This window comes from Dermacentor andersoni, chromosome 11 (genome assembly GCF_023375885.2).
Source record: "Dermacentor andersoni chromosome 11, qqDerAnde1_hic_scaffold, whole genome shotgun sequence".
Classification (NCBI taxonomy): Eukaryota; Metazoa; Arthropoda; class Arachnida; order Ixodida; family Ixodidae; genus Dermacentor; species Dermacentor andersoni.
Genome location: NC_092824.1, coordinates 68,357,132 through 68,367,813, shown reverse-complemented (window position 1 = coordinate 68,367,813; position 10,682 = coordinate 68,357,132). Strand labels below are relative to the sequence as shown.

Genomic DNA, 10,682 nt, shown 5'->3' with positions numbered 1-10,682 from the left:
GCCAGTCTCCTCGTTGTGGGCGTGCGCCATAACATGGAAATCATCATCATCATCACAATCAATACGATGTGATCATCTGAAAGCGCTAGTTGGCGTTGGCGTGATAGAAGTACAGGAGGTTATAAGCATTAGGTTAAAGCATCGGGGTGCTGTGCTGGGGAGCCGGAGGTTCGAATCCCGTCATCGGGCCAGCTTCTTTTTTTTCGGTCTTTTTGTGAAGCGGGTGGAGGTAGTTACTCTGCGAGAACTCGACCGGTCATCAACCGCGCGGCCAACCTAGGCAAAGTCACGGGATGGTAGGCAAGGAAAGCTTGGCTTCCATAGCGAAGAGAATGGCTTCACGGGGAGTGAGCTTGCGACGAGGCTGCTGCTTACCGGTGTGCCGGGCATTTCGGAGGCCACGTTCATGATTTGCGGCTGCATCGCCCGATGGCGGTCAGCGTTCTTAGGAGGAAAACGTGAAATAGGAATCCTGCGGCATCGCACGCCTCATGCCTAGCTCGTTTCGACGGTGGCAATACGTTGCGTCGCTATATTGATTCAACGCTAAACGCATTACAGTCGACAGCGATCCTGAGATTGGTTCCGTTAAATCTTAATTTTGCAGAGCAATATTGAGGTCTGCGTTATGGAATTTTACTTCAAACTAGTTTGCTACTATGAAGTACATAAGTATATAAAGATCTAATCTTTATCTGCATAAATACATAAAAAAATGGGCTTGAGTGCTAATACACAATGTTGTCGACAACAGGGTTTGTGATAACCCCGACCGGCATCTCCATGGATTTTATTGGTGTTCGCCTCTGAAGAATTATGATGAAGTCGTTCGCCTTACTCGCCCTTTGCAAAAGGGGCGAGTAAGGCGAACGATTATGTGCGGCGATTTTCTGGCTCCACGATAAACAAACGCGAACTGTGAGTGAGACAATAAAAGCAACGCTATTCGCGTGGTGGCCTTCGAAGTGTTGGCAGTTTCGGGCTCTCGATTAGCGCCATAGCTGCATTGTTAGGGCAGTGAATGCGAAAACTTTGACTCCCCTACCCCTTTAACGTTCTTGTTCAACCATGAGTGATGGTCAACAGGCTCCGCAATGGGCACATGTTGTTTCGAACCTGGAAGTTCCCGAAGTATCGAAGAAGGTATGCCAGGACGTGCATTATTAAACAAAGATCAGGAAAAAGAAAACGTTGCTTTTGTATTCACTACCGGCGTAAACATTTGCGAACTTCCCACAGATATCTCGAACGATTAAACACCTATATTCAGAGGTAAATGTCCGAGCGAAAATACAGGTATGATATGTAGCCCATCACTCAGGTAGGCCTAAGGCATTGCTGAATCATCCCCATCTTGGACTTCTTACGCATGCATGCAATGATTAAGAACCTTTACAGGGATAAGCGAGTGAATGAATTGCGGAGGCATTATGAGTGGCCTATAAGTTTGAAGGCGTCGTGGCAATTGTCGAGGTAGCCCCAAGTGTCGACTCTCGACCCCTTAAGGAGGCTGAGCCTAGCGCTGGCGGTTCATCGCCTGAGGGTCTGCCACAGGACTCGGCGCGCGGCACGTATTAGCTTGAAGTTCTTGTCGTCACAGCTGCAATTGTGGCTGTCGTAGTAGACGTTGTCCAGCAGAACGCAAGCATTGGGAAGGGCGCCGATCTTCTCGACCTGAGAAGGCGATGCCAAAAGAAACAGAAAAAAAAAAACAGGTATCGATCACTAAGTGATTGGCGGCCTCCCACAAATTATATTCTGGCATATTGAGGCCAGAACAAATAGGAGGAAGTTCCAGACTGCGCGTAACCGTATTGGCTGGGAAACCATCTGTAGATGAACGCCACACAAATCGTAACCATTGTCTGACGAAACGTCGCCGCCATCCTGCTCTCCCCCTCTCCGGCATTCTCTCTCGCTTTTCGATCTGATGCGCAGAGTCACAAAGAACAAGATGATTAGGAAGAGGAGAAGGCGTACCGTCGCTTTCTGCAGGCTGACCTATAGCCTCGCAAAAGCTGCTCCACCCGAATGGCACTTGTCTATTGCGGTGTACTCTGAAGCCCTTGACAGTGCGTCGGGTAACACATGGGGATTTTAGTGGAACAAGGCGAGAAACAGTTGGAAGTTTTTTCATCGCTCGAGCCAATCGACTCCGGGACGAGAAGAACACACACTGTGCGTAATGACATTTCCCTCGAGAGGCCGCGGAGTGTTAGTCTGCGCCGGTGGTTCATATTGGCTTATGTAGCTTGTTCGGAACACCCCCGCAGTTTAGTGCCGCAGCTCCTGCGCATGCGCGACTCCAGCGCATGCTGTGTTTCCATGCTGCCCTACATGATAGCTGGAGCCGATGAGCGTGCTCGCATACAGTTAAACTTGCTAGGAACATTGAGCGTTGTAGTAGAGCCCTTGCTGAACCTGGATTGGCGTGGATTTGCGCAGGAACGTGGCACCGAGAGATATAGTGAAACAGATATTCGAGTGTTACGCAGCGCTTATTTTTCTGCCGGGAGAAATCAGTGTGACGATGTTTCAAGGGAGCATGTGACCTACTGCCGGATTTCGGGCCATAAAACTTTCTAAAAAAATGCCAGAAGGAACTGTGCTGCTAGTGCCTACGGTACCTGCAATTAGGCCGGTCAGAGAAGCACGGGAATAAAGGTTAGTATATGGATTTACTTTAACCGTGACATCCCAACTTCACGCAGCTTTGTGTTTCTGCGAAGTGATTATTTTCTGCAAAGAAATACTTATCTTTACGGGCAACATTTTGCAACAATTATGCATGCAGCAGTTACGTATTGCCATGCTTCGTTAAAAAAATATTGCTTGAAATTTTAAATCGATGAATAGTAATAGATAACGACACAAGAACATCTTAAACCACAAGCACAGATATTAGACGAATTCATGTACTACCGATGATTACCTTGGTATCCGAAGCATCGGATTGCCAGAGCATCGGATTGCCAGTTTTAAAATTACTTTCCCACGTTTCAGCCACCTAGGCAAGCTGCCGCGGACCCACACACAGGATTGTGAGGCGTCAAGCAGCGTTCCACTCTAGCTTTATCACTGCTTAGGCGAGGCTGATATCCCGCGTTCCTAGCTATAATCACCTTTACGCCAGTTCTGTTGCTGCGAGCGCTTCTTTCATGAACTGGAAAATTTCGGTGCTGCTTTTCCTGCAGCGTGGGCGCAACTGCTTCCTGTGGGTAGAAATTCTCGCCAGAGAAGTGCGTAATTCAAGAGGATTTTACGCCTTCAGCGCGCACATCCTCTGTACCGTGCGCACAATATGGAGCGCACACTTCATATTTCAGTTGCACATTAGTACACCAGGTGGCACGCCATATAGCAGGTGCATAGGTAGTTGTAGAAGGTAGATAGAGAAGGCTTGAGAAAGAAAAAAGAAAGATGTCACCCCCCCCCCCCTCCCCCCCGTTTCGAAGGGGATGTCAATAAACCATCATCGTCGTCATCGTCAACAGCATCACATCGTGCCATGGGTCAAGGGATGCGACGTGTGGGCCACATAGCCTCGATGCCTATGTTTGCTCTTCGGTACACGTTACGGCAGCTGCTCGCAAGGCACGAACCTCTGCCGAAGAAACGAATCGCAGAGCTACGCACGACCATGCGACGTCGGCCTCGGCAGACCACTGTGCGGAGGGCGACCGGTACGAATCGTACAGCTGTGCGAGCGACTGCAACCAGGCAACGTCGGGCTCAGCGGACCGCTGTGCAGAGAGCAGCACAAGCCGCAGCTCTCAGTCGACGCCGGACGGACGGAGTTCAAATGGTCCTCGTGAAAACGACGCGACTTCGCCGCGAAGACCCTGTAGTGTTTGGTGCCGAAAACGGAACTCCCATGGAGCCGCTTCTCCAGCTAACACTGTGACTGTGCCGCGTGTGCCACGCAGGCCTGTGAATTTTTTTTGTGTATATATATATATATATATATATATATATATATATATACATATATATATATATATATATATATATATATATATATATATATACATATATATATATATATATATATATATATATATATATATATATATATATATATATATATATATATATATATATATATACATATATATACTTTTTACGCCATTTTATTGCTTCGTAGTTCACTTGGTTGTCTGACCCTCTCCTCTCCTTCCTGTTTCGCACGTTCGTGTATTGCTGTGCGTGCAATTATTTGACAGTCGGCTCTTCGTCCGTTTCCTTATGTTCGTGCCGTCCCACGCACTGTAACTCTATCAACTTCAACCACGACATGCCTCTGTGTCTCCTCGGAAAACGCAAAATTAAAGGGGGAGGCTAGAAAAAGGCGAGAAATACTTATTACTACGAGCAGCCTGGGGAGAACAAGCACCCAGGGAATAGCGTATTTCCAAGCTACATTACAACGACAGAAAGCTGAGCCAGTTGGTGAGAAATCATAATGCAAAGAAGTGGTAAGGCGTACAGACACGGACACAAGAGAAGAAAAGTGGACAACACGAACGCCGTTCGTGTTGTCCTAAAAACTTTTAACATGCGACAATGCGACAAAACTAAAGAGCTGAAAAAAAAAAAATCTTTAACATGCGATACCAGCTAGCCCACCAGTCTGGTTTGTTGAACTACATATCACCTTGCCACGTTTGTGTGAACTGCCGGGGAACCATTAAAAATATTTAAACGAAAAGATGCCCACTAATACAGAGTATTCGGTTTCGTGAGCTAGATCTGGCGCGGTTTAGAACGGCTGATAAAGAGTTGTTCTACAACGAGCACGATCGCTTCTAGAACTGGTGAATCCTGGGCACGCCGAGCAACCCACCTTGTTCGCGAAATCTTCGGCTTTATCGAAAACGACCAAGGCTGCGTTGTCGCTAACGCTATGCGACAGGTCCACGCTGTCCCTCCTAGCATCCGCTTGGTTGTAATCCTGAAAGAATCGAGAATACGTGGCTCTGGGAAATCCATGCCCACGTCTTTGGCGTTTGTCCACACGTTTACACTAGAATGTGTAGTTATAAACTCAGCGCTGACTACAATGAAATTTATTAAAAGAAGTTTTTTTTTGTGATACTAAACACTGGTCCTGTGGGGCAGCCGAAATGTCTCTCAACAAATTTTACCTTGGTCATCGCTGTTATTGGTCATCGTTATTAACTACGTTCTTGCTCTGCCAGACGGGTTCCCTTCCGAACCTTTATTTTATCTTGCAATCTGTTGCTGTACTGAGTTTTCTCATAAAAACGATTGCTGCTGTTTTGTTATTTTGACTCTGCAAAGAAAAAAATATCCGACTTTTAACAATGTGTAATGTGTATGATATCGGCGGCCCTCGCCGTTTATATGGAATGAAGTTACGCATTTGCGGATAATGAAACGAAAAAATGAAAAAAAAGTCGGTATTGTTTGCGCAGCTTTGAACTCAGCGAAAAGAACAATCCTTTAAATTGGAATTACCACTGTGGTAACAGACAATATTTCTGTAATCTGACAAACGCTAAAGAAGGGAGTATAGTTGCAAGCCACAGGACATACAATAAGAGCACCATGACAAGATGTGGCGATTACAAAACGTTAGCTCATTGCCCATACAACATTATTAAGGTTTTGAAAAACAGCAGTTGGCGCTATTCTGTAATGCTTTTAACAATGTTACTCACGGTAAACTCATTTTTAAACCTAGAATAGGCATTCCAGAAATTCTTGTTTGTTGGATTTCAGCCTACTTAACTAATCGCAAACAGTGCGTAGATGTAGGGCGCAGGCACGTACGCAGGATGTTTTTTCAGGGGGGGGGGGGGGGGGCAACCCACGGTAACTTTTCTATGCAAATGAGGTGGAGAGTACTTTTACTAGTGCAAATGTGAATAATGCCCACCATTTGCCATAAAGACGCGTAAATCCGCAAAAAGAGAATTGAAATACCGCGTATCTCACAGGTACGCCTGTGAGATACACCTCTTCATTACTTGGCAAACAAAGAACCACATCACATGGACTGGCGCATGAAAGGTGCGCGGGAAGAACCTTGCCAAGAACAAGTTAACAAGCGGAAGTGTAAACTAAAGATTTCTAGTAGCGTTCTTTAAATTAGCCCTGGAAGAATTTTAGATCAATGTATATTTGCGCAAAAGTCACAGTTCTTTTGCATCCCTCGTTTACTACTCTACCAAGTAGCAAAACCGACTCGTGCCGTTATTTGCGAAGTTGCGTGACGATGCGTGGTCACCAGTCCCGTACAACCTCCTAGAGCGCAGGACGCTGCGGTTCTAGACGTACTGCGCCCACCGCGGAAGATTAGAACACTTTAGCACAGCAGGGAAGTGGCTACGTAAGGTGGCTCGATTGATAACTGTAGAAGCGTAATTCAAAACACACGGAATTATTCTCCAGTTCCGGCGGCGTTTTCTCTACTTCCTTTTTAAATAAGAAGATGTTGATCCATAAATATTTTCACAAACAATTTTCGCCTTTCCTCCCTGTTTGGCTGTTGCCTTGGCTTTCTCGCTTAGTAGATCGCTTAATTTCTCATCTCCTTGCGACTCTTGTTTCCAGTTGCCAATTTTGCACGAAACATGCTGTACAATAAGGGAAAAACCACACGAGGTAACGGGTGACTGTCATATTGCTTATTATGGGTTTAAGGGTTGGTTATTGCAGGGTCTGATGATTGACGCTTTTTCGCAATATCTGATTTTCCACCTTATCTAACCCACATTTGCGGATATATGGTTCCGAGAATCTGCTAGCGTCGCGATGAGCTGTCACTCGAGGAAATAATGAACCAAAAGGAAAAGTTAAACGCAACTGGCGTTTTCTCCGGCCACAACTCGTTCCACGAGCTTACAGACCAGCCGACTATGAACCGAATCCCTTTCCTGACCCCTGGATTAGTCTAAACAAAGAAGATTGAATTAACGAAGCAACAGGAATGAGCGTGAACGTTGAATCGATGGTGACATAAAAATTGTGTTGGGCATTATAAATAAAAAAAATATTATATTTAAAGCAATGCACTACGCCCTGCCTGCTGCAACAGATGGTGACAACTGAATTCATGTTGAGTTCATCGCACGGGCACCGAATCGATGACAAAAGTGGCCTCCACACCCCAGGAGATGCCGATAACTACCGCCATCCAAAAGGAGTGAAAAAATTGACAACTATTCCGCTCCGTGAAGATGAAATGGCAGCGAAAGCTGATGACAGTCAAAGCTCTCAAACGAAAAGCAGAGTGTTTCACATCCGCTGCGGGTCGGCCTGAATATAGTGTAATATCGGGCCGACCCGCGGCGGAGGTGAAGCAGGCGTTAAGCACGCCGCATACGTGGTGGATCCATCCCGAAGGTAGTGCAATGCCGGGCCGACCCGCGGTGGAGGTGAAGCAGGCGCTAAGCACTCCCCATATGTGGGCCCATCTCGAAGATTCTGAAGGGCGCGTTGTAGGTTCCCGAGTCCACAGGGTTATGTGCCATTGATCTTGGACCCTTTCTGCACTACCACCAGGATCGGTCCACATGATAATTTTTTCTGTTAACGGACGCCGAAAGAAACTACGGAAGTTAGTCATACACTGCTTTCGCTGTAAAAGGCAGCAAAATGTTGACCGCCGAGTAGATTGATTTGTCAAAGCTTTAGGAATGTGTGAGGAGTGGTGCCTTGGGCGGATAAGGGGGGGGGGGATATGCCGCTTAATTTCGGGGGGGGGCCGCCCCCCCCCCCCCGGGCCTTCCCTTCTGTACGTGCCTGGTAGGGGGTCAACTCTCGCACTCGCATTGTCTACCAGTCACACGTGTTGCACCACAGGGCAATGTGCTATGCTCTTTGCTCTTTGTATTGTATATTAATGATATTTTTGATGTCGTTAACCCTGGTGTAGAAATGAGACATTTGCGGATGATTGTGTTTTGTTTAAAGAAATCATTTGCACTAACGATTACGACGACCTCAACATAAGTCCGGGGGATGTATGCATGAATGGTGTATAGAATGGGGAACGTCACTAAACAGGAGCAAATGTGTGTGCCTTCCAGTAACTCGAAAACAAAAATCCACTTTCATATACTTGCTTACTAGTGTCCTTACCGTTACAACAAGTAAGTTGCTAAAATATCTCGGTGTGACACTGATTTAACATATCTTGCAGCTTTCATAATGAATTTGTTTGCTCATCTGCCTTCCGCGAACAATGCGTCCTGAAACGTAAACTTAAAACTGCTTCTACTAAACTCCTCTGCTATATATACAATAGCCTTGTGCGACCAAAACTAGAATACGCGTGCATTATTTGTGACCCTTATACCAGATGTAACGTCGATAGCCTTGAACGTATTCATTGAAAGGCTGTAAGGTTTACATTGAATAGATTTTCCGCGTTAGACTCACCCTCTAAACTAATGGCATACCGCTATTACAGGCACGAAGGCAAAGATTTAGATTAGAATTTCTTTAACAACTTTTGAATAACAAAGTAGATCTACATCTCTCACCGTATTTATCACCCTTAACTACCAAGCCCCCTCGACACCACGAACAAAACGCGCTAACGCCATATCTTGCTTGCAATGACCTATTTAAATTTTATTATTTTCCAAGCACCATACATCATTGGAATTGCCTTACCGAAGCAAGTGATCAGAGTGTAAATTAATATTTTTGAGCCTGCATCGACGTTGTTTTTTTTGCTGTTTCTTTTTGTTTTTGCTGCTTTGTTTGTATTGTCCACCCTGCTGTTAGACCTTGAGTGCGCACTATTGAACGAATAAAGTAATAATGCTTTGAGCAGTGACGTCACGCTCCCGGGCAGCGAGCTTAGAACCACGCTTTGTAAAACAAAGGTGTAAAGGTGTCACTTCGCGACAAGCGCGGCTGCACAACCTAAGCATGGCCTCTGAGATCGCAATGGCGCGCAAAGCCGCGCCATTGACATATCGGCGGCCACAGCGCGGTAATGCGGCTGTGCTTGTGATGTGACACCTTTGTTTCACAAAGCGCTCTTTCGAAAGGTCTCTCTTCCCTGGCACGTGACGTTAGGGCATTAAAAGTAAGAGCGAAGGCTTGCAGTTATCTATGAGGCGTTGGCAGCACAGAGGTTTTTTTTTTTACTAATAATCTATAAGAAATTCGGGTGCTGAGGTTATTCAGCTCCTGGGGATGATGCTATGAGCATGGATTTGGGAGATCTTCCTGCCTGTGACTTCGGATTTTCTCGCGGATTTGTGCGCCACGCTTTCTCTGCCTCTGTTGTCTTAATTTCGAAATAAAGTTTTTTCCCAACACACAAGGGAGTAAGGATGACCTCAATCAGTGGGAATGACTACAATTATAAGGCAATGTATTATTGAAAACGATCAACTGGCGAAGTCTCAAAGCCGTTTGAAGCCAGAAGGACGAAGTTCAGGCGAGTCAATGGACGAGCCAATATTTGCAAGCTGGCTGAACAGCCGTGCTCGTGGCTTCCGTCGGCGCGAGCGCGAGTCCCATATAGTAATTTCTGCGGGGAAATTACGGCTGGAAGAACTGGCTCGGAGGTGCACATTTGGCGAGTGCTTGATCGTACATTTCGGGCAGAAAATGGTAGCGGTATACTCTAAGAAAAGTTTACACCCTTTGGAGTGTATATTTGCCACACAACAATAATCGTCATCTGTCTTGCCCGCATTTCCTGTATTGAAAACGCTGCGCTCGTTACCTTCCTGTCGGGAATGCTATGTCATGCTGATAACGCGCATGCCGTTCGTTACTGGAATGTACGGGGCTCACCGCGTTCCTGTCTTGAAAACGCTGCGCTCGTTACCTTCCTGTCGGGAACGCTATGTCATGCTGATAACGCGCATGCCGTTCGTTACTGGAAAATACCGGGCTCACCGCGTTAAAGAAAAGAAATGCGGACAAGAGAGATGACGATTATTGTTGTGCGGCAAGTATACACCCCAAAGGGTGTAAACTTTTCTTAGAGTGTATACGTACGCACCGTGCAGTACTCGTACTTCCTCACACCGTAGGCGTGGTCTTCGAGTTGGCGAGCACCCAGGAACCCCACCGGGGCCAGGGTGAACGCTACGCAGTGGTTGCCGAAACTCTCGAGCTTGGCACCGACTACTGCCGCTGCGTAGGCGGTGACAGCGGTCTCCTGCAAGAAGCACCCATGTGTTTTTACGATAGATCTCGTCAACACATGACCCAGCATGTGTTAATTCTAGTAAACTATGCTTTTTTTTTACGATTCTTCGCACAAGCCCACCATGCCGACGTTTCAAACACTACCTCAAACACGTTTGCCTTACTTGTAAGGCCAGGCACGTGGAGCAACGCGTCTTTGGTAGTGAATGCTTTCTGCGGTCTTTCATCTATGAAGGTCACAACTATATGCAAACAAACATGTAATTGCGCATAAAATCCATAGATATCCTACAGTACCGAATGAAAGAAAAACATCTTCGTACATCCATGTATTTTCTGTGGGTAATCTCTGGCCTTGTACGATCAACAGCAATCGTTTAAGGGATACAGTTTCGCCAGCAAAAGTAAATTCCTGCGCTGCTCAGGAACGGAACTTCTAATTTAATGAATCACTGCGCAGGTGTCGAAGGTTACTACACGCTGGAACATTTGACTCGAGGCTCTGTGACCGCGCTTCGCCAGAATTCAGCTTCTTGGCA

General features: G+C 46.2%; 1 long non-coding RNA gene across 1 annotated transcript; it reads right to left on the bottom strand.

Moving 5' to 3' along the window:
• Nucleotides 1–826: 826 nt before the first annotated feature.
• On the bottom strand, nucleotides 827–10,147 carry LOC140214115 (uncharacterized). The gene is made up of 3 exons (XR_011891043.1): nucleotides 9,995–10,147; nucleotides 4,844–4,951; nucleotides 827–1,674 (listed from the first exon to the last, which is right to left on the bottom strand). It is a non-coding gene; the product is annotated as an uncharacterized lncRNA (long non-coding RNA).
• Between the last annotated feature and the right edge of the window lie 535 nt (nucleotides 10,148–10,682).